Source organism: Schistocerca americana, chromosome 9 (genome assembly GCF_021461395.2).
Source record: "Schistocerca americana isolate TAMUIC-IGC-003095 chromosome 9, iqSchAmer2.1, whole genome shotgun sequence".
Classification (NCBI taxonomy): Eukaryota; Metazoa; Arthropoda; class Insecta; order Orthoptera; family Acrididae; genus Schistocerca; species Schistocerca americana.
Genome location: NC_060127.1, coordinates 87,946,883 through 87,956,598, shown reverse-complemented (window position 1 = coordinate 87,956,598; position 9,716 = coordinate 87,946,883).

The window sequence follows — 9,716 nt, the reverse complement described above, 5'->3', positions numbered from 1 at the left end:
AGTGTCCCCTCGACGATCACCAGTGGTGTACGGCCAGTGTAGGAGATCGCTCCCCACACCATAATGCCGGGTGTTGGCCCTGTGTGCCTCGGTCGTATGCAGTCCTGATTGTGGCGCTCACCTGCACGGCGCCAAACACGCATACGACCATCATTGGCACCAAGGCAGAAGCGACTCTCATCGCTGAAGACGACACGTCTCCATTCGTCCCTCCATTCACGCCTGTCGCGACACCACTGGAGGCGGGCTGCACGATGTTGGGGCGTGAGCGGAAGACGGCCTAACGGTGTGCGGGACCGTAGCCCAGCTTCATGGAGACGGTTGCGAATGGTCCTCGCCGATACCCCAGGAGCAACAGTGTCCCTAATTTGCTGGGAAGTGGCGGTGCGGTCCCCTACGGCACTGCGTAGGACCCTACGGTCTTGGCGTGCATCCGTGCGTCGCTACGGTCCGGTCCCAGGTCGACGGGCACGTGCACCTTCCGCTGACCACTGGCGACAACATCGATGTACTGTGGAGACCTCACGCCCCACGTGTTGAGCAATTCGGCGGTACGTCCACCCGGCCTCCTGCATGCCCACTATACGCCCTCGCTCAAAGTCCGTCAACTGCACATACGGTTCACATCCACGCTGTCGCGGCGTGCTACCAGTGTTAAAGACTGCGATGGAGCTCCGTATGCCACGGCAAACTGGCTGACACTGACGGCGGCGGTGCACAAATGCTGCGCAGCTAGCGCCATTCGACGGCCAACACCGCAGTTCCTGGTGTGTCTGCTGTGCCGTGCGTGTGATCATTGCTTGTACAGCCCTCTCGCAGTGTCCGGAGCAAGTATGGTGGGTCTGACACACCGGTGTCAATGTGTTCTTTTTTCCATTTCCAGGAGTGTAGAAAGAATACGAATTACAGTTTGAGATACCAAGCAGGCCAACTATACACATTGGGAACTCTAGAAAACAGGAAAATTTTACCTAATGAAACACCAGCGCTTGCTGATGACACGTTTTCTTTCCACCTGTTTGAAGATTGCATGTATGGTGTTGTGTACATAGTTCCACATAGTCAGCACGTACACAACTTTCCCACTAGAGCGCGCCCCACTAAGCACAAAAGTGTAGGCACAGCGCTCGTCCGTCTCCGCACTATGAGATGGCGCTGTCTTAGAGACGGACCAAATCCTGCTTCCGCCGATCCGCGTATTAATATGTAATGCAGCCAATGAGATTGCTGCTTTTCTCCTTGCGGATCACACTCGTGCAGTGATACCTGTACGCTCGAGGTATTATAATGAGTGTACAGTCATCCGATTATTCAGTCTGCATTAGTCTGCATTAGTCTGCACCAGTCTATAGTCAAGTTTCAGTCTGCGCCTAATAAGACTGCCATATTCCTGTACATAGCCATGAAGAGAAATGTATAGACACTTTGTCAAGTATCAGAGATATGTGAGAGTAAGATTAACGTACCAAGACCAAAGGAACTTCAGATTGTCAATTGTAAACAGCATCCAGAATCAAGTTACGTAATGTCTATCCTTTTTATTATTTTAATAAATGTGTGTGAAAATTAATCAAGTTCTGTTTAAAGTTGGTCACCATCAATCTGCTACTCTAAGCGTGCAAGTGGCATTTCCATCGACTGACCTAACAGGAGAAGATAAACACGCCACAATAAGACCACGAGACATATTGCTGACACTCGCCTACTTCATTAGAGCGACAAGTCAAATAATCTGATGGTGTGTGTACCAAAGGTCTTACACTACGCACACCACATATGAATGTACATTATGTGATCAAAAGTATCCGGACACCCCAAAAAATACGTTTTTCATATTAGGTGCGCTGTATTGCCACCTACTGCCAGGCCCATATCAGCGACTTCAGCAGTCATTAGACATCGTGAGAGAGCAGAATGGGGGGCTCCGCGGAACTCACGCTCTTCGAATGTGGTCAGGTGACTGGGTGTCACTTGTGTCATACGTCTGTACATCCCTAGGTCCACTGTTTCCGATGTGATAGTGAAGTGGATACGTGAAGGAACACGTAAAGCACAAAAGCGTACAGGCCGACCTCGTCTGTTGACTGACAGAGACAACCGACAGTTGAAGATGGTAGTAATGTGTAGTAGGCAGACAACTATACAGACCATCACACAGGAATTCCAAACTTCATTAGGATCCACAGCAATTACAATGACAATTAGGCGGGAGGTGAGAAAACTTGGACTTCATGGTCGAGCGGCTGCTTGGTGTAAGGAGTGTAAACATTGGACGATTGAACAGTGGAAAAATGTTGTGTGGAGTGACGTATCACGGTACACAATGCGGCAATCCGATGGCAGGGTGTGGGTATTTCGGATGCCTGGTGAACGTTGTCTGCCAGCGTGTGTAGTGCCAACAGTAAGTAGGCGATGGTGTTAGGGTGAGGTCGTGTTTTTCATGGAGGGTGCTTGCACCCCTTGTTGTTTTATGTGGCACTATCACAGCACAGGCCTACATTTTAAGCACCTTCTTGCTTCCCACTATTGAGGAGCATATCGGGGATGGCGATTGCCTCTTTCAACACGATCGAGCACATGTTCATAATGCACGGCCTGTGGCGGAGTGGTAACACGACAATAACATCCCTGTAACGGACTGGCCTGCAAAGAGTTCTGACCTGAATCCTATAGAACACATTTGCGATGTTTTGGAACGCCGACTTCGTGCCAGGCCACGCCGACCGACGTCGATACCTCTCCTCAGTGCAGCACTCGTTGAAGAATGGACTGCCATTCCCCAAGAAATCTTCCAGCACCTGATAGAACGTATTCCAGAGAGAGTGTAAGCTGTCATCAAGGGTAAGGGTGGGCGCCACGAACTTGTAAGTCATTTTCAGCCAGGTGTCCGGATACTTTTGTTCACATAGTGTATCTTTCGATTAATGAGCATGGATAGTTTTAAAAATATTCTTTTCTCTACTCATGAATTATGCTAGGTAAGTGTGAAATGAATTTTCTAGCTTTACAAAGTTGTGAAAAGAAATTGTCTCAATGAAAAATTTTGTTTCCCCACTTATTGTTATTTACACTTACTACATTTTTTGTGTGTGACGAGCTGATAACTGAATTTTTCCCCACTGCAGAAGTAATAAAAAGAGCACAGAACTTTATGCACTTGTATGAACTGAACAATATTTTCAGATCTGAGGGTAACATTCGTAGTCAGCGATTTACATTCTAACAGTGCAAATGTTGCAGTCGTCTGTTACGGAGAACTAGACATTCCAGAAGTACCCAGCCATGTTAGAAACACTGATCCGCGGCGTGTTTATAAATATGTTCTATATTTTGACAACTTTTTCTTTTCAGCTTGCAGTATTTTTATGGCCTGATGCAAGTTGATCAGCTACATTTTTATGCATGTAAATAATTGCGTAAAGTAAGTTGCTTCAGTACTTTAGTGTCTTTCTACTTAATCAATTTTATTTCAGTCTTTCTCTTATGGTTCTGCTCCAGCAGTGATACGGTGCCGAATCTATTACATTAAGTTAATGCTTGTAAGATGATTTTTTTCTCTTGTCATTAAGCAATACTGAAGCTCAAGAGGAGTTATTTGATTCATTATCTCTCAGCTACCACTGAAGAGTTCGAGGATAAATCTACTTTGTGTTGCATCTTAGAGTAAGTTATGCCATTATTACTTACTTTATAACATATATCTTTTGAATGTTGTATTTGTTTTGCTGTTGTGATTAACTGTCTATGGCTGTACGATTCTGACTCCATAGGATTAGGACACTATTAGATTCTGACCCCACACAATTCTTACTCCACATACAGACAAGATATTTAATATCTGACAAAATTGACCTTGTGATGCTACTTACCATTTTATATTCGATGATCATCTTTTAAAACTTACTATGATTTTTAAAAATGAAATAATTATGGTCTAATAACTAGGAAGTACTTGTGATAACTGAAGACCCATTACTCAATGAGAGAAGCTGCACGCTGTGAGAGGCTGCAGTCTCCTGTGATCGTGCTAATAGTGCCTGGGTAGACTTTGGTATTAATTGAAGATTTTTGGTAATTTGCCTTTTTGTTACGCATAGTTGTTGCTTGCTTGCGCACTGGAGTGATTTTGTCAGATTTGTATATTCATACATTGAGAGTAATATTTGTTTCTTTGAAGTGGCCAGATACGTGTTTATTGAGTATAGACCTTGTGGAATAAATAAGGACTGTGTAAAGGTTGTCAGTCCTTAAATGATCTATTTTGCAAATATAGTATATTAAAGTCTTCCTTGGTTTCTTTTATTTTTTACGCCATTTAGGTGTAGTCCAACAAACCCTCCTGATTGTTAAATCTCGTCAAATAAAAAAATATGGCAGTGGTTCTTGCAATTACTATTACCACGCATTGCAATCTGCATGGATTGAAGTATTGCTTTTGAAATATTTTTAGCATGTTTCTGGTCATGCAACTGCAGCGGCAAGGTGTCCTTCGCATACAGAAGCATTGTGGAACAGTTGCTAGTAGTTGTTAGAGAATGTTTTAAAACTCATGGTCAGATAATTGAGAAGTGATTTCTTAATGATTTATAGTTCTGTTTCAGTTTGTTCTTAATCAGAATTCCATTATGATTAGAGCTGTCTCGCCATATAATTCTATATGTCTTTCAGTAGGACAGATAATAATTACATATACATGAGTCTAAATAAAAGTAGGTTATATTTGAGGTGATGGGTGCACTTTTACAATGAGACCTTTTATATACAAATAACCATAAAAATAAAAAGCTTAAATTTTTAGATAAAACAGAAGGCAATTATGTGCATGTAAAAGGATATTTTTGTATACCAGGTGGTTATAATTAAACTTTCCCTATTTACCGCGTTATAAAACGGAAAGTAATTACTTTACAAGTACCAAACTTGGTAGCATTAATGTCCAGTGTATGGGGTGCATGATTTCCATGCATCACAGCACTACTGTCCATTTCCAACTATGGCCACAGGTGCCATAATCAGTCACTGTAATACATAGTCCCACAAAACTGACCAGTCACAGTGCTCTTGTTGATATGTTTACATGAGCTTGGACAAAAGGAGCAGGGCATTATTGGTGAAGCTCTATCATCAAAACAACAGTAATACTGCAGATGCACTTGGAGAATATCACTGGCTGACAGGATTTGGGAAGGTCCTCTTTCTCACCTGCTGTACAGAGCATGATGAAGTAGTTCAAATCAACTTTAGAACTGGGTGTCACTTCAGGAAGAGGCCGACGACCTGCTGAACCACAGGTAGTTGATGAAATCACTGTTGCTATGGTAGACAACGCTGCTCGCAGTTCCAGATCGTCAAGCAGTGCTCATGCTGTGCCACAACAGTTGAACACTACATGGTTCATTTTACAGAAAGTGTTGCGAACCATTCTCAAATGGTATCTGTGCTAGATACATATCATACAACAGCAGCTTGCACCACAGGATGCAAAACGATGTGTTGACTTCGCTCTCCACTTTCTGACAAGGATTAAAGGTGACAAGCACTGGCCCTGGACCATCCTATGGACAGATGAATCTCCTTTCTCTGATTGGTCAGGTGAACACAAAGAATTGTCGAGTGTGGGGATCTTCATCTCCAGTCACGTGCATGAAGTTCCTCTGTATGGTGAATGTGTCACTATGTGGTGTGACTTCACAGCAACTTTCATTATTGGCTCATTCTTTTTTGAACAGATGGCGCTCAAGGACCAAAGAGGTACAGTGTGATTAGCCAGCATAACTGTGATTTGCTTTGCCAATTTCTCCAACCCCTCCCCTCCCTACAGGACAGACATGCATTGAACTCAACAGTTTTCATGCAAGATCGGGCTCCACCACACTCACTCATGAAGTTCACTTGTTTCTCCGTAACACATTTGAAAACGATCGAATTATCAGCTGATTGTTTCCAAATGCTTGGTCGGCATAATCACTTGATCTCACTCCCTGTGATTTTTTGGTTGTGGGGATACCTGGAGGACAGGGTTTAGCAGGGGAACATTCACTGCATCTGGTGGCGTCATCTTTAATTGAGGGGTCAGAGCCTGGACAGCAGCAACTTGATGACGATTCTCATTGTTTGGGTGGACAGTCTGCTTCCAGCCTGGGCAGTCTGGGAGCAAGTGCATTCAATTGCAGTTTGTATATATAGATGGAAGTTGAATGACTAAGTACATTCTGGAAATGCTCTTTTCAACAGTTTATTTGGGGCCAGAAATAATTAATTTTCTTAATATTATTGTACTTATTTAGGTGAATGATAAACTACATGCAAGTGTGAAAAGAATGCTCAAATGAAAATTAGAAAGGAATAATTAATGTGTAAAGTAATTTTTTCCCATATGAACTTCAATGGAAGCTACATCAATGCCATCATCTGAAAGAAGTATGAATCGAGTTAGTTTCACTAATACTGAGGCACTACTGTATGTACAGTCTAACACATGGGAGATGTAACTACTGTACTGTTTGCTTCATATAACATGTATTAGCTGTACTGTTTGACACATAATAGAAACTTTATGACTGAGTCTGTGAAAATTGTTTTTGCCATAACATTTTTTTTACTTTTAGAGATAAAAGAATTTTCATTGTATTTATGGAAAGGAGCTTTACCCCTTAATAGCCTCTACCCACAACACATGGAAGTAAGTTGAGTTGCATAACTGGTATAGAAAGGGGAAAAACCTTTTTTGTTAATTTCTCAACCAAATATTAACAGAATTTATAAATTCGAAGTCCACACATAATCTACATAATAAGACCTATCTGAATGGATAATGAAAAAATTAGGTATCACACTTTTACTGGCATACTAAATTTTTCAGTTTTTATTTATTCTTTCTTAAAATTTTCCAGAAAGGTATATCAGCATGAAATCAACACTTCTATAAGTAATTTCAAATTTTTTGTTCATTTATGTAATTAAAAATTTTCAACTGTAATTCTGTCTTGAATTGAATGTGAAATTTCTTTTACCACAGATTCCTACTTGCATAAGTGTGTCATCCAGGATGTAATCATTAAAAGTAACAACTAATTACATTGTAGTTTCCTGTGTGGCTAATACATTCATTCTTTTAGATATATTTATCACATAGATAGAATAATGTCCAAAAAAACTGAATGAGCTTACATTAACATCACTATTCAGTATTGTAGTTTTCTTAAAAATCTAGGAAAGTATCATATGCCTTTAGATAATTGTTTTCTGGATCTAAGTTCCATATTTCTTGAGGAAAAATTTCATTTCTTCCATTTTCATAGAGTTATTCTGTAATTTTACACGACTGAATAAAGAAGAGTCAGCTACCTGACTATTTTCTGTTTTCCTCTGGAAAATAAAGAAATTGTAATAAGGTATATCAAATTCTGCACAGTTATAGAAATTTGTAATATCTACCTCAAAATTTCTCATGCACCCAATCCAGCAATCCCTACAGTTTGTGGTTCAAAGAAAGATAAGGGAATTTTTGGATATTTTAATTTTTTTTGTTGTAGTTCGAACGAATATTCCAGTTCAAATTTAACCATGGGAATACGGATTTCCATCGATTCTATTACAACTTTACTTCCTTCGTATGTGTGATTGTATATTCGACATTGGCTTGATTATGGTCAAGTTACTGAAGAATAACATTTCCAGCAGCTGACTCCAAGTAAAAGTTACAGTTAACTCTCCTTCCTACATCTTTATACTCTTTAAAAAATGCATCAGATAATTCTAATGGATAAAGTACTTCACTTTCCTCACTATTTATCTTTCTGTTATTGAGGGCATGACCTTCTATGGTTAACTCATTGGTTGAAGTTGAAGTCAATCGAATATGAGCCAGTGAAGAAATGAATGGGTATTCCATTCTAGACAAATTATTGTTTCCTTTCTTTTTATGGCGATAGCATTGAACTGTTTTGCAACATAATTATCAATTGATTTTTTATTGATTTTCCATCATAAGTTCGATAATCTGATTCTGATCAATCATGATTAGCTATAATAATTCTAAAGTTCATGTATAAGTGTACATGATTAGGAATCAACCATTTTCAATAGTTACATAAATCTCTGCATTCTTGTTGAGGTGATTTAATTTTTTTTAGTTTTCTCATTCACAGGGAATGATTAGAACTGATAACTCTTGAACTTGTTCATGATTTATTAAGTATAAAATTTAGACAGTTCTAAAATAACTGTTACAGTACCAACATTAAAGTCAATTGAATTAACATTTTCATCTGTTATAGTTATTTCTATTTCTTCTATGGGATCAAAATGAGGAATATATACAGGATGATATGATACACGAATTATTTATCCCAGAAGAGTTATTCAATCTAATAATCAGGAAAGGTGTATATCCATATGATTACACAGACTCTTGGAAAAAAATTGTAGGATAGCAGCTTAAACCAAAGAAGAAAAAACTACAATCATGCACCACTGGTCTGGAAAAAATTTAATATAAATTTTTTTGTAAATATTATGATATGTATCTAAAAGCAGATGTCTTGTTACTGCCTGATGTGATTGAAAATTTTAGAAAAACTTATATAAAAGCATTGACTTAGATCCATATTGGTATTTTACTGCACCTGGTTTATCATAGGATGCATAGTTAAATATGACTAAACAAGCAATAGAATGTTTACATGGTTCTGATCGATTTTTGTGGTTGAAAGACGAATAAGAAGTGGTACATCACAGTGTTGAATGAGTGTTGTATAACTTCCTGGCAGATTAAAACTGTGTGCCCGACCGAGATTCGAACTCGGGACCTTTGCCTTTCGCAGGCAAGTGCTCTACCATCTGAGCTACTGAAGCACGACTCACGCCTGGTACTCACAGCTTTACTTCTGCCAGTATCTCGTCTCCTACCTTCCAAACTTTACAGAAGCTCTCCTGCAAAGCTGGCAGACTAGCACTCCTGAAACAAAGGATATTGCGGAGACATGGCTCAGCCACAGCCTGGGGGATGTTTTCAGAATGAGATTTTCACTCTGCAACGGAGTGTGTGCTGATATGAAACTTACTGGCAGATTAAAACTGTGTGCCTGACCGAGACTCGAACTCGGGACCTTTGCCTTTCGCAGGCAAGTGCTCTACCATCTGAGCTACTGAAGCACGACTCACACCTGGTACTCACAGCTTTACTTCTGCCAGTATCTCGTCTCCTACCTTCCAAACTTCACAGAAGCTCTCTTGCGCAGGAGCTGTGAGTACCGGGCGTGAGTCGTGCTTCAGTAGCTCAGATGGTAGAGCACTTGCCCGCGAAAGGCAAAGGTCCCGAGTTCGAGTCTCGGTCGGGCACACAGTTTTAATCTGCCAGGAAGTTTCATATCAGCGAACACTCCGCTGCAGAGTGAAAATCTCATTCTGGAAGCATCCCCCAGGCTGTGGCTGAGCCATGTCTCCGCAATAACCTTTGTTTCAGGAGTGCTAGTCTGCCAGCTTTGCAGGAGAGCTTCTGTAAAGTTTGGAAGGTAGGAGACGAGATACTGGCAGCAGTAAAGCTGTGAGTACCGTGCATGAGTCGTGCTTCGGTAGCTCAGATGGTAGAGCACTTGCCTGCGAAAGGCAAAGGTCCTGAGTTAGAGTCTCAGTTGGGCACACAGTTTTAATCTGCCAGGAAGTTTCATATCAGCGCACACTCCACTGCAGAGGGAAAATCTCATTCTGGAGTG